A 20,390-nucleotide genomic window follows, 5' to 3' on the forward strand; every position below is an offset into this window, starting at 1 on the left:
GCCCTGAACTTCAACATTCAGTTACAAGCAATTTTTGTGCCAGGAAAAGAAAATATACTAGCAGACATCCTAAGCAGAACTACCACGGATGCCCACGAATGGATGCTGCATCCGGACATCTTCAAAACCATTACAGGGAAATGGGGACTACCAGAAATAGACTTATTTGCATCCCCACACAATCACCAACTGAAAACATTCTGCACGAGGACGTACCACCCACTTGCTTGGAAAGTGGACTCCCTATCTTTCAATTGGAAAAACCTGACAGCATATGCATTCCCACCTCTTCCTTTGATGCACAAGGTGCTATTGAAGATCAAAGAAGACCGTCCAAGGATCATCCTGATAGCTCCAGACTGGCCAAGGCAACATTGGTACCCATTACTGAGGAGTATGTCTCAGGAACAAATATGGCCACTGCCCCTAGTTCCCCTACTGTTAACACAGAACAACTTCAAAACCCTGCATCCAAACCTGAAAACACTGCAGCTGGCTGCCTGGAACATTGCATAAGACCAAATAACCCAGCTTTATCTCAGAGGGTTAAAGACATTATCTTGGAGGCTCGCAGGCCCTCAACAAGAAAAAATTATTCAGCAAAATGGAAAAGATATCTCATTTGGAGTACTGCAAAAGGAGAAAATGTGTCACTGGTAAACATAGCTAACATCCTGGAATACTTGGCAGAGCTATTCCACAATGGCCTGTCCTATTCTTCCATTAAGATTCATGCATCAGCAATTTCAGCAGAATACAACTTGGACCCTCCAGTCTTCTCACATCCTCTGCTCAGGCAGTTTCTGAGAGGAATTAAAAATGTAAAACCACCTAGGAAACCACCATTGCCAGCATGGGACTTGAACTTTGTGCTAGAAAAGTTGACACTCCCGCCAGTAGCAACAGCAGAATTACAGTACTTATGGAAAACTGCTTTCCTGCTTGCAATCACTTCAGCAAGAAGGGTTTCTGAACTACAGGCATTAATGGCAGTACAGCCCTTCCTGATCTTCCATCAAGATAGTGTGTCCATGAGAACTAATCCTACTTTTATGCCAAAGGTGGTCTCCAGAGTATCTTTAAACCAGGCTATCCACCTGCCTACATTCTTCCCCAACCCACAGAACAGGGGAGAAAGACTGTTGCATACCTTGGATGTACATAGACAATTACGTTACTACCTGGACAGGACCAAGAGCAATAGAAAAACTGACCAGCTACTGGTAGCATATGCAACAGGAATGGAAGGAAAAGCAATTTCAAAACAGACAATCTCTAAGTGGATAGGAAATTGCATTAGATTTTGTTACTCCTACCATGGGAAGAAAACTCCAGAAAACATCAGACCCCACTCTACAAGGGCTACAGCCACTACCACAGCTTTTTTGGCTACCAAAGACATTTTAGAGGCTGCTACTTGGAGCTCCGTGCATACATTTGCCAAGCATTATAATTTACCCTTATACTCCAGATCCCGAGCAGGTTTTGCCACTGCTGTTTTGCAAGGGATCTTAACTACACCATAATCTTATTACTCCTCCTCCCCCAGTTTGGCTATGGTATTCTACCCATTTGTAAGGACTGCAGATGCATCCTTGAAGGACATAGTACAGTTTTGTACCTACCATAAATGTAGATGTCCGATAGGCATGCATCTGCAGTCAGGATTACCCTCCCTCCTTCCCCTCTGAGGTACTCCTAGGGTATTTTCCCATCTTCTAGCTAGCTGGGGGAATCTATTATGGAGTATTTGTTTGTATATATGTATATACATGTTTATTTTTATTTTTGCGCGCTCTTATTTGGAAACCTTTGCAATTATCCAAATTTAGCCTTCCTAGAGGGCACCTGGCATCTGGGGCAAGAAACACTGAGGAAGATGGCGTCGGCTGATCCCTTTATACCCGAAGAACTGCAGCTATGACGTCGGGTGAAGTGCGACATCAGCCGAGGCCAGACCCAGACTTTGGAATCCGGCCGACCGAAGGGCTGCCTGACGACAGGACAACCCATTTGTAAGGACTGCAGATGCATGCCTATCGGACATCTACATTTATGGTAGGTACAAAACTGTACTTTGCTAAGAACTTATTTAATTGTAATTCTACTTTATTAATTTTCCATCCTTATCAGAAAATGTGTATTGGGGAATTGTATACTTCTGCAACTATGAATTTTAAATTGTCAGGCTTGTATGTTTCAGTTTGACTAATTGTGAAAATATGAGGAATGTTTTATTTGCAGTTTCTTCTTATGAGGAAAAATATGCTTTAAATAAATTAGTTTCTTCTGTTGCACAGGTCACTACTCATTTTTTACATTGTGCGTATGACTCTGTTGATGCTCCTCCCAGGGCTATGGTCACTGGTACTGTTTTGAGGAGCTTTGCATGGCTGCATTCTCAGAAGCTCCCGGACTATGTTAAAAATGAGATTTTAAATTCACCCTTGGATAGAGAGTTGGTGTTTCACTCCTCTGCTGCAGAGGTAATCAGCGAATGTGATGAGACTGGTAAGCTGATTCAGAGAATTTAAGATTTTTCAGTCCTCCTTTTTATTTATTTATTTTATTTATTTTACATTTGTTGACCGGGCTAGTCTAGCTGGATATATTTCCATTTTCAGTAGAGGCCCGGGGAGAAAAGCTCCACACAAATTTTAACAAGTAATCAAAAAACAAAACAAAATAAAAGAACCAACATCACAGAAGAGAAGATAAATAAAATAGTACCTAACAAAAATTGTTTACACATGAAAAGAAACACATTTCTAGGATAACAATATTAGCTGTAATAACATCAAATACAGGGGACAAAACAGAGAACAAATCGACTTATGTTACATAGAACTTAAACTTTATAAAAAAAGGAGAAAAAGAAACACTTTAGTGGGAGAGGAGGAAAGGAAGCAGTTTAAGAAAAGTGAAGGTAAAGTTAAATGAAACAGATATGAGAGATTAAAGCAGGGGGAAAGCAAAAAAATTTGGAAAGGAGATAGATTGAAACAAGACTCACTAAAAAAGAGAGAAAGAAAGTAGAGTAGTAGAAAAGCGCAGAAAGGGTAAAAGATTAGTCAGGTTTTGTACAGGAACAGAGCCAGTGACTTTGGAAGTAATCTTTGATTTTATGTTTAAAGAGAGGCAATGATGTGATAAGTGTAATATCGCTAGGAAGCAGATTCCAATTCCTTCCTACAGTATTATTGAATAGAGAGTCACCAGCAGAATTATTGGTCTTTGTTAAAGTAGCCAAAAGTTTACTGCAAGAGTGAAGGGAGTTTAGGTTATTATAAGGGATTAAGAGTTTAGAGAGTATAGGGGTGTTATTGGGTTGGTATAGTATTTTATGGGCAATAGTGAGTTGAGGGATTAACAGAAGGTTTTGGAGTTCTAGCCAGCCTAGTTGTTTCAGGTTGAGGCAGTGGTGAGTTCTAAAAGGGTTACCAGCGGCAAAACGGGCAGTGTTGTTGTAGCAAGTAACCAGTTTGTTAAGGCTGGCTTTCCTAAGGTTGGTAAAAATTGGTGAGGCATAAAGAAGAGTTGACAAAAGGTGGGAGTGGGCAATCTTGGCTCTGGACGATGAGGTTAGGAAAGGTTTAATTCTATATAAGGATCCTATTTTTCTGTTGACTATTTTAATGGTGTTGTTAATATGCTGATCAAAGGAGAGGTTATTGTCAATAGTTATTCCTAAAAGTTTTGTTGTTGGATCAGGTGTGATGAAAGTGGCATTATTTGAGGAGATGGTGAAGTCTAAGAGAGTGGACCGTGTGGTAGGAGAGAAAAGGAGAAGTTTAGTTTTTTTGGCATTGAGAAGGAGGTTACGTCTGGTGAACCATGTTTCTACTGTGTTGAAGACATTTTGAGTAATAGATGAAAGTTCATTAGGAGATGAAGCAGAGCAGATAAGGGTGGAGTCATCTGCATATTGAATGCAGGTTGCTTGAGGGATTGCTGAATGGAGATCATTGATGAACAGGGAGAAGAGAAGAGGTCCTAGAATAGAGCCCTGAGGTACACCGATGGAAACGGGTACGAATGAGGAAATTTGGTTTTCCCAAAGAACTGCTTGTTGTCTATTGCTGAGGTAGGATCTAAACCATTTAATGGCTAGATTATCAAAGGAGAGGGATATAAGAGTGTTAATTAAAATGGAGTGGTTGACCATATCAAAAGCTTTAGAGAGGTCGATGAAGAGAGCAGAGGAGAGAAGGTTGTTGTTGCGGTTCCTATTGATGGTATCTACAAAGGATAGGAGAGCTGTGGTAGTACTGTGATGTGGTCTAAAACCATGCTGACAGTTTGCTATAATGTTTAGAGAGAGATACTGTAAGAGGTGTTGGTGAATACATTTTTCCATAATTTTTGCTAACTGAGAAAGGAGGGCAATTGGTCTATAGTTGGAATACTCAATGGAATTCCCACCTTTTATGTAATGGGATAATATGGGAGACTTTCCAGATGTCTGGGTCAGTTCCCTCTTGGATTGTCCTGTTTATAAGTATGGATATTGGGTAAGCAATTACTTTGGCAGCTTTTTGGAGAAAAAGTGAAGGGAGCTTGTCAGCAGAAGTGGTACAAGGCTTCAGTTTATGAATAAGTCTAGAGATGAAAGAGGTAGGAATAGGTTGTAATTTAAAGTTATTGGAAGAGTCTATTTGGTTTATTGGTGGGCAGGAGTTATTGGTGCTAAGTTGTCTAGCTAGAGATAGAATAGTGTCAGTAAAAAAAGAGTTGAAAGCATTAGCAGTGAGGTGGGGAGTGTCTGGTTCAGCGTTAAGAGGGGTGGGAGTTTTGGATGTTCCTGGGGAAAGGAGTCTATTTATAGAAGACCAAAACTGTTTTGGATTATTATGATGAGTTTGTTGAAGTTTACAGTAGATTTTTTTTTGTCAGTAATTATTGCTTTTTTAGTCGAGTTTCTAAGTTGGCGGAAATGAAGAAGATCAAGGGAATTTCTATGGCTTCTCCATTTGGCCCAGACTTTATTTCTGGAGAGAATTAGCTTTTTGGTTTCATTAGAGAGCCATAGGGCAATATTGAGCTTCATTCTGATGGTGCGCTCGGGAGCATGTTTGTCAAGAATGGATAAGAAAGTAGTATTAAAGTATAATACTGCATTTTCAAGAGGAAGAGATTTTAAGGGGCTCCAGTTGCATTTGCTGAGTTCAGTTTTAAACAAGTCTATGTTAAAAAGTTTGGTAGAGTGTATTTTTTGAATGTTAGGGAGGTTTAGGAAATTAGTCTTTTCTCTAGTAATATAGGTTAAAGAGTGAGCACTTGTATCATCTGGCAGAGTTCCTACTTTGTAGGCCCATTTGACTTTGTTTATGAGTATCCAGTCTAAAATACTCTCTTTATTATTAGGCTTGTTGGTTCTTGTGGTTGAAGTGATAGTCTGGGTGAAACCATGTAGGTTTATATGAGAAGGATTGTCAGCATTAATAGTATTCCAGTCTATATTAAAGTCACCTAGAATTATAGTTTCTTGGGGGTAAGTAGTAGATACCCAGCTAAGAAAGGGTTCTAGTATAGGTATATTGTTTCCTGGTGGTAAGTAGATGCAGGTAATGTAAAGAAATTTCTTGGTGTTTATTTGGAGTTTTGTTATGATGGCCTCTACTTTGCAATCCTGGATAGGATAAGTTGGAAGGGTAGAGATAATTAGTTGATTCTTAAAAAGAATTGCTACTCTACCACCTTTACGCTTTGATCGGTCAAGTCTTACTATATTATAGCCTTGGGGTATAATATCAGTATCTTTTGTATCTGGTTTTAGCCAGGTCTCTGAGAGGCAGAGAATGTCAAAAGAATGGATATCTAGGAGGGCATGCAAATGAGATATTTTGTTATACTATGAATGTTAAGGTGTCCTATAAGGAGGGTATCATTAATTTTAGGTCTAGTAATTTGAGGAGAGGGATGAGTTGGCCCAGAATTAGGGTGGATGTCTCCATCTTGTAAGGTAGGAAAATTTGGTTTGGTTATTAAATAGCTCTTTAGAAAGATTTGTAGTTTCAATTTCTTATCGGTGGAATGGACATGCTTAAAGTGGGAGAGTCTATGGTATTTAGGTAGAAGAAAGTTGGGGTTAAAAGTAATATTGGAGTGTAACATGGGAGAAGTATGTATGAAAGTTGAGGTGTGTTTGTGAGAGTAGGTGGTCTGGACATAAAGAGGATTTTCAAAGAAGGTAAGAAGGTATGCTGAGAACAGGATGGTAAGGAGTAGGAGTATAAGTGTAAGCATAGTAAGAAAATAGGGAGGCATAATAAGAGAGTATTAGAGTAGGAGTTAAGGAAGGTACTAAAAGTGGATAAGAAGGGGAGAAAGAAAGTAAAACTTATAAGAAAGGGAGGAGTGGAAAAAGGGTCAGTAAGAGGGTACAAATGAGTAGTATGAGAGGGGGATAATAGTAGTAAACTAGATAGCTGCGAGGTCAGATTTAAAGGTGGAGGGAGAATGGATGGAGAGAGGTAAGAAGGAAAGGGGAGTGGTAAGGGGTATGGTTAACAGTGGAGCGGGAAAGAGTAGGGATAAGAGATTGGATGGCCTTTTCTAAAGGGTTTTCTAGCTCCTCATCCAGTTTTGGCAAAAAGCAGAATTAACAGTCTCAACAAAATACAGGTAAACAGACATTTAAGACAAAATGGCAAAGTGATGCGTCTTGAACTTCCCAAAAACTAAGGACAGTTCAATAAGTCTGGAAAAACTGTTTGAGCCCTTATGATTCCCTCCCACCCTGGCACCTTTTTCTTCTCGAAAGTCTGAATATGCATTTTCCTCTTTGGCAACAGTTTCAGACAAATGAATTCTGAAAATTATTCCTCAAGGTTACAGATAATAGTGGGAAGAAATTACTTTTCAGGGGGTCATTCCTCATCCTCCAGATCAGAGACTGTTTCCACTGGTCTTTAATCAGATGCTGCCCCAGGGAATGATATTTTCCATCCTGGGAAAGAGGAACTGGTTCTGTTTTTATTCAAGGATGTTCCTGGTGCCAAAGAAAGAAAATACTTTAAAGGCCAATTCTGGATTTTTCTTTCCAAAACCTGTTTGTGATGGTGCCCAAATTCAAAGTGATGTAACTTCACAATCTGTTTGATCTTCCTTTTTCAAGTTTCCTCATAATGCTAGACATAAAAGATGTTTATCATGCCATCCTTATTCATCCTGACTTCAGACATATCTTAATACAATCAAGGCACACACAACCTTGTCAGTTCTATGCCTTACCCTTTGGGCTATCCAGTGCACCAAGAGTGTTCACAAAGTGTCAAGCTCCAACTAAAGCTCATTACAAGCTGCAGGGTATCAACTTTCTTTTCCATATTTAGACACACTGCTTATCTTTGCAGAGTTTGCGTCGGGGATTCTCTCTCCCTCTCTTTCTCTCTCTCAGGTGAGAGATGTCTTGCACAAGCTGGGACTCCAGGACAACATTCAAAAGCCTTTTTTAACTCTTTCACATAAAATTTTGTTCTGTGATGTCAGCTAGGCATCTCTGTTTAAAGAGCTTTACTTCCACAGGAAAAAATAAATCTAGATCTAGATTTTCCACTCAGACTTTGGTATCTAAAATGTCTTTGCTCTCAGCACCTGCACTGTATCTTTTCAGTTCCCAGTCTAGATTTTGTCAGAAGAGAAATCATTTCATGGAGACAATGGATATCATTAAGTCCAGGTCTCCTTTTTTCCCTCCTTGCTCCAAAGCAGTCGCCACAGAAGCATCAGACTTTACTTGGGAAACAGTTTCAGGAGGGGTAAAAGTGTAGGGTGTGTGGGACACCAAGGACAGATGCAGGCACATAAAATCAAGGAGATGCATCAACACTAATTTATCTTTTGTCCCCCAGACCTCTTCAAGTGGTTATAGATGATACCACAGTTATGTTGTACATAAAGTAGTAAGGGGGAACCAGTTTGTATCCTCTTTGTAGACAAGATGTGTTAGCTCGGGATATAGCTTCAAGCACAGTCTCACTCTGCAGGCATCTTGCATTCTGTCAGAGCAAAACTGTATGGCAGGCAAGCTGAGCAGGACCAGGGCAGACCCTCATGAATGGAAACTAGGTCAAGGGATCTTCAGCATTTGCATCCATCAGGGAGAGTGAACAGGCAACTGGCAAGATTCTGTTCCAGGACTTCATGCAGGAAGGCCTGTAAGACATGTCTTTTCTTTTCCTTGGTTAGGAATGCTCATGTAGGCTTTTCCACCCTTTCCAATAGTGTCTAGGGTACATTTTATAGATTATGGAATCCCCGAAGATCATTGTGGTGTCTACCTTTTGGCTGGGGCAGCTGTGATTCTTCCTTATTTTGGAAATGAACACAGGCGAATTTACCATAAGTTTCCTCACACACTGGATTTACTCACACAAGAAAGGAGATGTTTGATGCACCCTAGCATCTGTCAACTTCAGTTGACTGCTTGGATGATATATTTTTAATTCCTTGTACTGAGGATTTGCAGCAGGTAGTAATGGAGGCAAAAAAGCCTGCTACTAGAAGATTCTGTATTAGCAAATGGAAAAGGTTTTCTAGTTGGCACCAAGAACATACCAACACCCATTCACAGTTAGTTGTTCTCTGGTTGTACAATATTTGTGTTGGTTGCTATTGTATAACCTTTCCTGTTCGTCTCTCAAGGTTCTTTTTATCAGCCAATTCAGCATGTTTGCCCATGGATCCTCCTCTTTCAATTAATTCTCATGGCAAAATGTTTTCGGAAGGGGTCTTGCATAAGAGGCCTCCAAGAAAATCAGTGGCCCCTCCTTGGGATCTTAATTTTATGTTATAAAAGCTAACACTTGCTCCATGTAAACCAGCTAACCCAACTTACTTTGAGGTTCTTAATATGGGAAAACAGTTTTGCTGGTTGCTCTGACCTCCTCAGAAAGGTATCCAAGTTGCAAGCTATAATGAAGAGTTAACCCGGTCTCATTTTCCATAGGTACAGGGTTTTTTCAGAGGTAATCCTTCCTTCATTTTTATGCCTAAAGAGGTATCCAATTTTACTTTAAGCCAGACTATCCAGCTCCCTATTTTCTTTCTTGAACCTAAAAATGATGGCAAAAGGATACTCCATACCTTGGATGTCCACATAAAACTCTGGTAGTATCTTGACGGAATTAAATCTTTCAGATCTTCTGATCAACGATTTCTTTCTCGTGAAGGAAAGAAGGGACAACCTGCGTCAGGACAGATTATTTCCAAATGGTTGTCTAAGGCTGTTTTACTTTTTTGTTATACTCATCATAACAAAACTATAGGAAGGGTCAAGGACCACTCTGCCAGGGCATTGGCTTTATCTATGGCTTTTTGGTAAGGGTTAGATTCTAGAATTATTCTAGGGCTGCCTTTTGGTCCTCTCTGTATTCTTTTAAAAGCACTTTAATTCCTTTTCTTGGTCCAGGTCAGGCTTTGCGAGGACCATTCTCCAGATACTCCTGTACTCTTCTCCTTCCACCTCCCAAATGTAGTTAACTAGGGTAATCTATCCATATAGCTATGGCTACTGCAGCAGTAATCAATATGATAAGTGTAGTACAGTTGTGTAAGTAAGCTTACTATAACCGTACATGTTCAAATGATCAATGCAGCAGTAGCTGCTCTCTCCCTACTCCCCCCTTGTTTTTTTGATGTGCTTTTTATGACAGGGTGATAGTGGTGTTCCTAGCATTTTCCTTAAAGGCTTGACCTCCCTCTGTCTTTTGGTAGGAAAGTTCTGAAGGGCTTTTTGACCAAACTTGCATTTTAGTCAGCTCAGTTCAAGCTGCCTGACGTTCAAGTGCATGTAATGTACCCCGAAGCTTTGGAAACTGGCCAGCTGTTATCCTTGGCAGGATGTGATCCATTTAGCTAAGGCCACTGCAGCAGTGATTATTCAAACATCCTACTGTTATGGTGAGTTTACTTACACAGCTGTAGTACTTTCCCTGATGCCTTAGCCAAATTTCCCCCAGTAGTAATAAATACTACCTCAAGTCTCCCTCGAAGAGAGGCTCTTAGCGTAGTGTCACTGACCTGGTCAGTAAAAGAATAAATGAAAGAAGTAAAATGGTACGTTGGACAAAAATGAGTGTAGACTGGCTTGAAGCACTATATGAACAGTACTAGCTATCCACGAATAATTGTTTTAGTTGTATCTTGAAAGATATGGTGTTTTCTGTTTGTCTGGTGTCTAATGGGGTGGGGTTCTATAGTTTAGAAATGTAGCTGGAGTATATTGATATACCTGCAGAATTATGTTTGTAAATTGTCAGCAACATCGTTTGTTTATACAAGTGCTCTGGTTGATGCATAGTGATCTAGGAGGTGCTTTAGACCTGGTCAGTTTTTTAGTTTGTATATTAGCTTATAGGTTGTGATTAGTTGAGATAAAGTAAGGTAGTGCTTATGTTCTAGTCTGTTTAATTGCTTTAAAGACTAGCAGTGGTGGGGCTGATAGTGTTGGCCAGTGGCAAATTTAGCTACTTTATTATAGTATTGTCTAAGGATTGATATATGGGTAGAGTGTAAGTTTTGAGTATAGGGCTTGCATAGAGAAGAGAAGGAATTTGTGTCAGTTGGTTTCTTAGCATTGTCTGTAAGACATGGTTTGACCCTATATAGGGCACTTGTTTTTTTATGTGTTTTATTAAAAACTTGTCATATTTATTGGCTGAATTTTAAGTTTTAGTTAGTGATGACCCCTGTGAGTTTAGAGTGGGGTTTACTCACTATGTTTGGGTGGAAGAAGTTTTACAGAAATGTATTTATTCCATTATCTGTTTGGGATTGAATAGTGTCATCTTGGACTTCCTGTGGTAAAGGAGGAGGTGTGAATCAGTTCACCATGATTCAGTAGCTGACAGGGACCTTGGGTAATACGTTGTAGCTTGTGTGAGTTTTTTTGCATAGCAAATGAGAGTAGAATCCTCTGCCTTTTGGATGATGGCATGCTTGGAAGATGTGAAGAATTTGTTTATAAAAATATTGAATCGTATTGGGCCAAGGATGGGTCTTTATGGGATTCTTGTAAATACTGGGAGGAAAGTGGTGATACTGTTTTTGCCTGTCTGAGAGGTAGCTGGTGAACCAGGCAAAGGAAGGTAGCAGTAAATTTAGATTATGTAATTTTGTGTGAGAGACCATGCCGAAGGTAGAAATACAGTTGACTCAAGATTATATAGCAAGGCAGTTTTAATTTCTTGTATCACAGCTCAGGGACAAGCATTGTTTGGTGGTACAGCAGCCTTCCAGCTAATACTCAGTGTGACAGCTTGTGCAAAACATGATGCAGTTAGTTGCAGCATAGTTGATGGATGTTATTATTCTGTCTTCTGTACCACTGTGTTGTTCAATGTTATTCTGTCTTCTGTATTACTCTGTTTTAGTAATTTTTGAAAATTGTATTGTACTTAACTTTGTTATTAGCTTTATAATTGCATATGGAGCTTTTCTCCCCGGGCCTCCATTGAAAAACGGTCTCATTCTGGCCCAATGGACTTTCCCAAATAACAAACTGCAAATATAAATAAAAAAGTGATCATTGGATTACTGTTGCAGTAGCATAAAACTATATGGGACATATCCTGTTAAAAACTTGACACCTGGCCAGTATGCAAAAGATTTTGAGTGTCTTGCACTTGCACTGTACATCTGGGAAAGCATCAGGGCATGCTGTTTAAAAAAAAATAATAGTACAGGCACTAAAATTCAGAACTTTATTGCAGAGTTCATTTGCTTAACAGCATTAATACATTTTTAGAGAACAAACACCTGAAAGCCCTGTGTTGGTCCTCCATGCTATCCTGCTCTCCTTCATCAGCTGTTCCCTACAGGTAAAGGTAAGCAAGCCTGCCTTTGGCCTATGTTTCCTGACCAGAGAGTGACAAAGCCACTGTAGCCATAAGAGTCCTGTGGCTATCAGTGTAATGTCAGAGATCATCCACGTGGAACAACTGGCAAAACTGCAATTCAAGTTGTAGCTTGCTACAGATTACCCACCATGTCCCAGGACCCCCATTCTGAGTTTCTGGAAACACTGGGAAACATAAAGGTCCTACCAAACACCCTAATATTGGGTGATTTCAATTACCCAAACATTAACTGGGAGAACTACTGAAGTACCAACTCCCTTGCCCAACATTTCCTAGAATTTATAAACTCAAATGCCATGGATCAGCTGGTCAGCATTCCCACCAGAGTTGACAACATATTGGACCCGGTCATCACCAACATGGGCGACCAGTGTTCCACACCGGAGGTCAGCCTCTTGCTGGTTAGATCTGACCGTAAACTAATCACTCTGGATATCCACATTCCACCCCCCACCCCCCCCACCCCCGGTCAAGGAAACCACTGTGAAAAACTTTTCAAAAGCAAACTTCACATTGCTTAAGACAGAGGTAGAAAGTTTCAAAGCCCCCATGCTAAAGGATAACGCTGTCCAAGCTGCACAATCCTTTACTAATGCATTCTACGGGCACCTACAAGAATGCATGGATCATGCTATCCCAAGCAAAAGCAAGACACACTCCTCCAAGAAAAGGAAACAAGTCTGGTGGATCCCTGCCATAAACAGGCTATACAATAGAAGGAGGAAACTAGTACAGAAAAGAGTAAAATCCCAAGAAGGGAAGACATCCCTGATCAGTATCAGCAAGAAACTACAACCCCTCATAAAATCATCCAAGGCTAGCTTTGAAATAAAAATTGCCAAGGACTCCAAAGATGACCACAAGGCATTCTTTAGCTATGTCAAGAATCTAAGTGGCAATGCTCAGATCTGCTCGGAGTTTGTGCAGAATGGCACAAAATACACTGAACCAACCGATATCGTCAACATCCTGTCAGACAGGTTCACTGCAAACTTCACCCCCCCCTCACCCCCAAAAGGGCCCATAACTATACCAGAAGAATGTAGAGCCCCTGAAATCACAGACACTCGGGTTAAAACAGCCTTCTCCAAAGCCAAAAACACAGCATCAGTGGGACCGGATGGTGTCCCAGGCTGCGTCCTACATGAGCTCAAAGACTAAGTAACCCCACACCTAAACACACTGTTCAGACTCTGCCACTCCACAGGCTACGTACCCATAGAGTGGTGCACAGCAACATTTATTCCGCTCCACAAAGGTGGAGCCACAACAGACCCCGGGAACTATTGCCCTATAAGCCTGACTAGCTTTGTCTGCAAGGCTATGGAGCGCATCATCATGGAACTCATTAAAAGAAACATTGGGAACCTCCAAACACTGGACCCTACCCACTTTGGCTTTAAGGGCAGATCATGCCTCCTAAACCTGGTGGACTTCTTTGAGACAGTTTCCAAGGCTATAGACAAGGGAAAGGTGGTACACACAGCCTATCTAGACCTCACAAAAGCCTTCAACACCATTCCCTATTCTGGTATTAGACAAGCTCACCAGCCTGAACATAAACCCGTAAGTCACAAGATGTGTTGCCAACTGGCTCACAGACAGAACCCACATGGGGAGAGTTGCAGGATCTAGGTCTGACTCTAAACCGGTTATAAGTGGCATTCCCCAGGGCTCAGTCCTAGGACTCCTCCTGTTCGGATAAACTTCTCAGAGGTACAGGCAAGCACAGGAGGACTATGGCTGACCAAGTTCGCAGACGACTAAAAACTAGGGGCTATAATTGACTCTCCGGCTGACACAGACATCCTCCAAAAGGGTCTCACTGAGACAGATACCTGGTGTCAAAATCATGGCCTCAAGCTAAATGCCAAAAAGTGCAGTCATCCCCTTTGGAAAAAACAAAGTACCCACAAACTACCACATAGTGGTAGTCCCCTAAATATGGAAGACGTAATGAGGAATCTGGGGACCCAAGTAGATAGTAATCTCTCCGTTGATAATCACATTGCCAGAGTGGTTAGAAAATCCTTCTATGTGGCCCACCTAATCACAGAAGGGTTCGCATCCAGATCAAAAGAAGTCATTGTGCCTCTCTACTCATCACTCATCAGACCCATCAATGCCCCATATGGGATGTACCTTACAAGACACCTGCAACAGCTGGAAAGATCACAGAAGTACCTCACCAAGAGGATCACTGGCCTCAAACACATGCCGTATGCAGCTCGACTGAAAACTCCAGCTGTACTCTGTTGCATACCGCCTACTCGGAGGTGATCTCTGCCTGACTTACAAGGCCATGTCCAACCCAGAATTGATGGACATGCTCCACCTAAAGAAAACCATATCCCCTCGAGCCACACGCTCTAGGGATCTAAACCTCACCACAACAATAAATAAGACATGCTGGAGGGACACATTCCTGTCCCAGAGACTTCCCATGCTTTGGAACAAGATTCCAATCTACATAAGGCAGAGCTCCTCACTAACACTCTTAGAGAAACCTTGACCAGTGGATGGGAAACAAAGTTTGCCCTGGGGATCACTTCAGTGGCTCTGCTGGCCAGAGGCACAGGGAACTAATCTTAAGGGGTCGGCGAAAGCCAGCACATTCTGGCTAGGCTTATAAATGCCTTCGGGCAGATAGCCTAGTACCTACCTATGAATCTATAATGTTCCGAAGCTGTCTGGTTTTGCTGTACAGGGTGCCTGCAAGAAGAGCCAAGCACATATACAAAGACCAGACCAAGCATCATACAGATGCCAAGAAGAGAGAACACAGCTTTCTTAATAGGTAGTTACTAGGCATGCAGTCCAGGAGATTATTAAAGATATGAGCCAAAATTTTCATTTGCACCAATGCATTGTCTGGTTAAGTCACTTGGCCAGAATCACAGTAGGCAAGTGAAGTCTGAGGGGAATCAAATCCTGTACCACAGGAAGTAGCTCACTAGTGACTCCTAGCCTTAATCTTTGCTAATTGCTAGTCCAAGTCTTGATGTGAAAGAAAATACCAGGTTGCCTAATGGAGCTCTGGAATTGATCAAGATACTCTAGGGGGAAAAAAATCTGAAAAAGCAAAGTGCCTTTCATCCTCTTCCACTCCATCCTGAGAAGGGGTCAGTGAATGAATGGTATAGCTTTGCTGAAGGGCGTTTCAGAGCATTTCAGTCTTTACAACTGCTTTCCTTTTATGGGAAAAAAATCCCCCCTTTTATTCATGGGATGATTGTCTTTCACAGTCAGTAGTAGTACTTCCTGATTATGCATCTTGGGTCTCCTCTCTCGCCCATTTTGAGTCAGAATCTCAGAAACAGGATATTTTCTTACTCTCTAGATGATGAGATTTCTTTCTGAGACACGGTTTCCAAAATGAAGGACCTTTTTCAGTGGAAAGGCTTTCTTCTGTATCTCTGTTCACTCAACATACCCTGAGGGTGGTGTTACAATGGAGCTGCTGTAGTGACAGAATCCATAATGTGGAGATATGTCTGGCTGAGATTGCAGAGTCTCACTGAGGATGTTTAAGCTCAACTACTGCACATCTCCTTGAATAAAGAAGTCCTGTTTGGAAGCTTCTCTTTGGTGGTCCTAAAATACTTCAGTTAGAGAGACTAACCCAGGGAGTAAAGTATCTTTTTAGGACTCCATTTCTGAGGTGTAAAAGAAACTATCTATATTCCAGTCTTGGATCTTTTTTTTTTTTTTGGAAAATCTTTTAAACCAGCACAGCCAAAGTCAGAGAAGAAACATTAAAAAAAATGGCAAGGGATGTCCCGTAAAAGGGAAGCAACTCCCAGAGGATCCTCTCAAACAAAGAAAAGTGCATGTCTACATAAGTACTCCTTCAAAACTTCACTACACCACAGACATATTTACTAAGTAGCAGAAAATCTCTCCTCCTACCAGTTTGGATGCAAATTGCAGCAGAAGCTTGAGTACCTGTAGGGCTACGGATGGCAGTGAGTTCTTATCCTCCAAGTCCAGGGGTCATTTTCATCCAAAAATCAAACTCGCTTGTCTCTTCCCATTCAATTACAAATGCTGGCACAGGGGTGATAGAACTGGTTCACAGATCCCACAGAGAAAAGCATTTTACTCCAGGATATTTCTAGTATCCAGTAAAGTAGTCATCTGGATACCAGTGTTAGAATGTTCAGCTTTAAACATATTCCTAAAAATTCCAAAATTCAGAATTCTAACATTCTAGACTCTGTTTCCAGTCATTCATTTCCACTACTTTCTAGTTATACTGGATCTGAAAGATTCTTCCATCATATTCTTATCCACAAAGACTTTAGACCTTATTTAAGATATTCTGTATCTGATTGACATTTTCAATTTACATCAGTATGCTTTGGTCTTGCCACATCCCCCGGGATATTCTACTTACGTTTCTAAAATCAGTCTGGACACAGCACCGACATCCTGTACATTTCCTTTCTTAGATTTTGTAAAGGAACACTTGTGGTAAGCAAATCAAATCCAGTTGAATCCAGGTCTTCCTGATGTCCTTCAAGAATGCAGCTGCAGTCATAACATGTGGGTTGTCCTGCCTCAGGCTGCCCTCGGTCGGCCGGATTCCAAAGTCTGGGTCCGACATCGGCTGATGTCGCATTTCTCTCCGACTTCAGAGCGGCTGGAGTATATAAGCATCAGCCAACGCCATTTTCTTCAGTCTTTCTTGCTGCACGGTGCCCGAAGCAGAAGCAGTTCGCAAGTGCCGGTCGGTCAGCTCCTGTATTCTACGATACCGAAGTCATCAAAAAAGCTAAGTACCCCGTTGGGGACCTTTTCTTGCCTCAGCCGATGTCAGAAATTACTGAAAAAGTTAACAATTGTCTTTCTTGTGGTAAACAAATACCTCATAAGGATTTCCACTCTTACTGTCTCCCTTGCCTGGGCTCAGACCACGACGTCTCGGCCTGTGTAGCCTGTGTTTGCTTCAACAAGCGCACTCTCAGGCGCCGGGCAGAGTTCGCTGAAGATTTTTTCGGCGATAATTTTGCTTACACCATGCCGTCGGATCTTCCGACATCGCAAACTCCCAAAAAGCGAAAAGACCGGGACCGACATCCTCGGCCCGCGTCTACCACCGACTCCACACCAAAACATAGCGCGAGTGCTCCGGTTCCCTCTGAGACGGTCTCTCCACCGCTCTGAACCGAAGACACCGCATTACCGACTACTCCTATTTCAGACATTCCTCCGACGCCAGTTATAGATTTTCCTCTGGATACAGAAACCGAGGAAATGCCTGAGACCATTGCTGTGGACAAGGTCACTCCTGCACGTGGAGCTGCCAGGCCCCCTATGGCCATGTCTATTAAGGCCTACACTAGGGCTAAGGCAGCCAGCAAAACAAAGCATATCACTTCTAAATCCTTACCTCAACCGACTCCAGAGACACAAATTATGTCCATGGCTGCAGATTTAATTTCCATGATTAGAGGTTCACAGGCCCATCCTGAGAGAGGATCCCAGCCTCCTCCTGATAAAAGGCCCCGGGTTGAACCCTCTGACCCTACTCCTTCAGATGAAGACTCTGAGAGCTCTGTCCACTCTGATAGCCAGGAAGAGCTCTTTCAGACCTATGAGGACTCGGATGCAGAGGATTCCATCCCTTCGGCCTCCCCTCCTGAGGGTATTTCTTTTGGGGAAGTTCTGCACACCATGAGGGAACATTTCAAGTGGCAAGGCCAGGAATTTTCTGATTCTAGGAAACGCCTTAGGACTTTCCTTAAGAAGCCTCAGCACAGGCCCTTAGCTATTCCTCCTGTACTTGATGTTCTGGATGATTTGTATTCTGACTCTAGTGCTACCCCTGATTCTCTTCCTCCTGCTCCAGCCAAGCCAGACAGGTATTACAGGGTCCCAGAAACTCATTCCCATTTATTCAGGGCCCATTCTGCTGATTTGGAAACTATTTCACAGGGGCCTAAAGGAGTTTCAGCCTCCACCTCAAAAAATCCTTTGCCCTCCAACAGGGAAGCTAGGTCATTAGAGATGGGGCAAAAGGTTTACACATCCACTACCTTATCTATGAGAGCTTTAAATTGCCTTTTTCATATGTTACAATATCAGGATTATCTGTTAGAAGATTTACAAAAAACATTAGCCACTCCTGATCCTTTAGACAGGAAGACTTTGCAGGAAGCTGTACATAACACTCAGCAAATAAGCAATCACTTCCTGCAGTGTGGATATGATGCACTGGAAGCTTCATGTAGGGCAGCTATGACAGGGGCTGTCATTCGTAGACATGCTTGGTTAAAAGATCAACCTCTACCAGATCATGTAAAAGCAAAACTTCTGGATGCACCTTTGGAAAAGAACAAGCTTTTTGGTGCAAATGCTAAGGATGTGTTAAAGACCATCGAAGAAAAAGCAAAATCAGTTCAGACTGTGAAAGATTTCCTCCAGGTTCAACCACCTAGATTCAGTAGGAATTGGCCTTCAAAAAACTGGTCCTTTCCTAATCCAGAAAAGTTTCAAAGGGGTAAGAACAGACGTGGCCGAGGAAGAGGCCAATACAGAGGCCCTTACAGGGGACGACAATGGCAGCCAGGAAACCAAAGAAGTGACGCAGGGGTTTCACCTGCCCCACAACCACAGTCTCAATGACTTTCCTCTACTACCGCCTACCAGGGAACAACTAGAAGCTCCCTTGGGGAAACTATCTCTGTTTGCAGAAAACTGGCACAGACTGACAAAGGACAAATGGATTTTGGACATTATAGACCGAGGGTACAGGTTTCATTTTCATACCTTACCAAGAAAACAAGGCATGCCAAACCTACCACTAAATCAGAGGGCAGAGGCTATCAAGCAAATCACTCTGCTGACTCGGATGAAAGCAATAGAAAGAGTTCCACAACAAGAACAAGACCAGGGGTTTTACTCAAGACTGTTCCTTGTTCCAAGAAAAGAATCTCAATGGAGACCAATACTGGACTTGTCCGCATTAAACACCTTTCTCATAGTACCAAAGTTCAAAATGCTGACTCTACAGCAACTCCTTCCCATGCTGGGCAAGGGGTCATGGCTGATTACTCTGGACCTCAAGGAGGCATACCTGCATGTCCCTATCAGACACAGCTGCAGAAGATACCTCAGATTTCTTGCAGGGCCAGAGCATTATCAATTCTCAGCATTGCCATTTGGCTTATCTACTGCGCCCAGAGTATTCACAAAATGCCTGGCTTCAGTAATTGCTCATTGCAGGCTCCAGGGTATACAAATTTACCCATACCTGGACGACTGCCTCATACAAGCGGACGACAAATTGATTTTGACAAAAAAACATGGATTATGTCATACGATTACTTCAAGCTCTGGGATACGCAGTCAACTTTCAAAAGTCAAGACTGCAACCATCCCAGCAAATAATCTTCTTAGGAGCCAAACTAGACACAGCCTCTCAGATGGCTTACCTGACAGAAGACAAGCAAGACAAGTTAACTCATTACTTCAAAGGTTTAGCAAAACTCACCCAGATGACTGCAAGGAGATTCCTACAGGCCCTGGGTTACATGGCATCCTGCATTCTCCTGGTTCCATTAGCAAGACTACACATGAGAAAGCTTCAATGGTACCTAAAAGCATTTGGTCTCAACACAGCAACAACTTGGAGGCAATCATACCACTCATCCCATGCCTACAAAAGGAATTCCTATGGTGGGCCTCGTGAGCCAGGCAAACACAGGTATGTCATTCAAAAACACAGATAACACAGACCATGACTACAGGCGCCTCAGACCTTGGATGGGGCGCACATGGAAGGCAGGTGTATACAAGGACAATGGTCTCCAAAGGAAACACATCTGCATATAAACCAAAAGGAAATGCTGGCAGTAATGCATGCCATCGAGGTTTTTCAGCACCAACTCCAGCAAGGACATTTACTGATACGGACAGACAACACCACTGTGATGTGGTACATAAACAAGCAAGGGGGCACCCACTCTTACCCCCTTTGCAGACTGACAATGCAGCTTTGGGAGAAATCACTGAGTCTAAACATCCAGTTACAATCCCAGTTTGTTCCAGGAAAAGACAATGTGTTGGCGGACAGCCTAAGCAGGAATTTCACAGACCCACACGAGTGGAGGTTACATCCGAAGACCTTCAGACAACTCACTTCGACATGGGGCAAGCCAGAAGTGGACCTATTTGCCTCTCATCTCAACCATCTTCTACCAAAATTCTGCACAAGGACATACCATCCAAAAGCTTGGAAAATAGATGCTGTCTCATTCAACTGGAACTCACTAACAATCTATGCATTCCCACCTCTGCCACTGATGACCTCAGTATTAATAAAGATCAAAGCAGAGAAACCCAAGGGAATCATAATAGCTCCGGACTGGCCAAGACAACACTGGTACCCATTACTACGGAGCATATGTCACACCAGGAGGTGGGCCCTTCCCCAATGGCCTCAACTTCTGACTCAACACAACTTCGAAAGGGTGCATCCAAATCTACAGACACTGCAGCTAACAGCCTGGGAGATCCCATGAATAA

At 42.2% G+C, this 20,390-nt stretch overlaps 1 protein-coding gene across 3 annotated transcripts in view; it reads left to right on the forward strand.

The window, feature by feature from the left end:
• CIAPIN1 (cytokine induced apoptosis inhibitor 1) overlaps nucleotides 1–20,390 on the forward strand; it is a 589,375-nt gene that overhangs the window by 299,673 nt on the left and 269,312 nt on the right. The gene's annotated exons all lie outside the window — the stretch shown is intronic.

The sequence above is a fragment of the Protopterus annectens genome, chromosome 8.part0 (genome assembly GCF_019279795.1).
Source record: "Protopterus annectens isolate FY-2018-M chromosome 8.part0, PAN1.0, whole genome shotgun sequence".
Taxonomy (NCBI): domain Eukaryota; kingdom Metazoa; phylum Chordata; order Ceratodontiformes; family Protopteridae; genus Protopterus; species Protopterus annectens.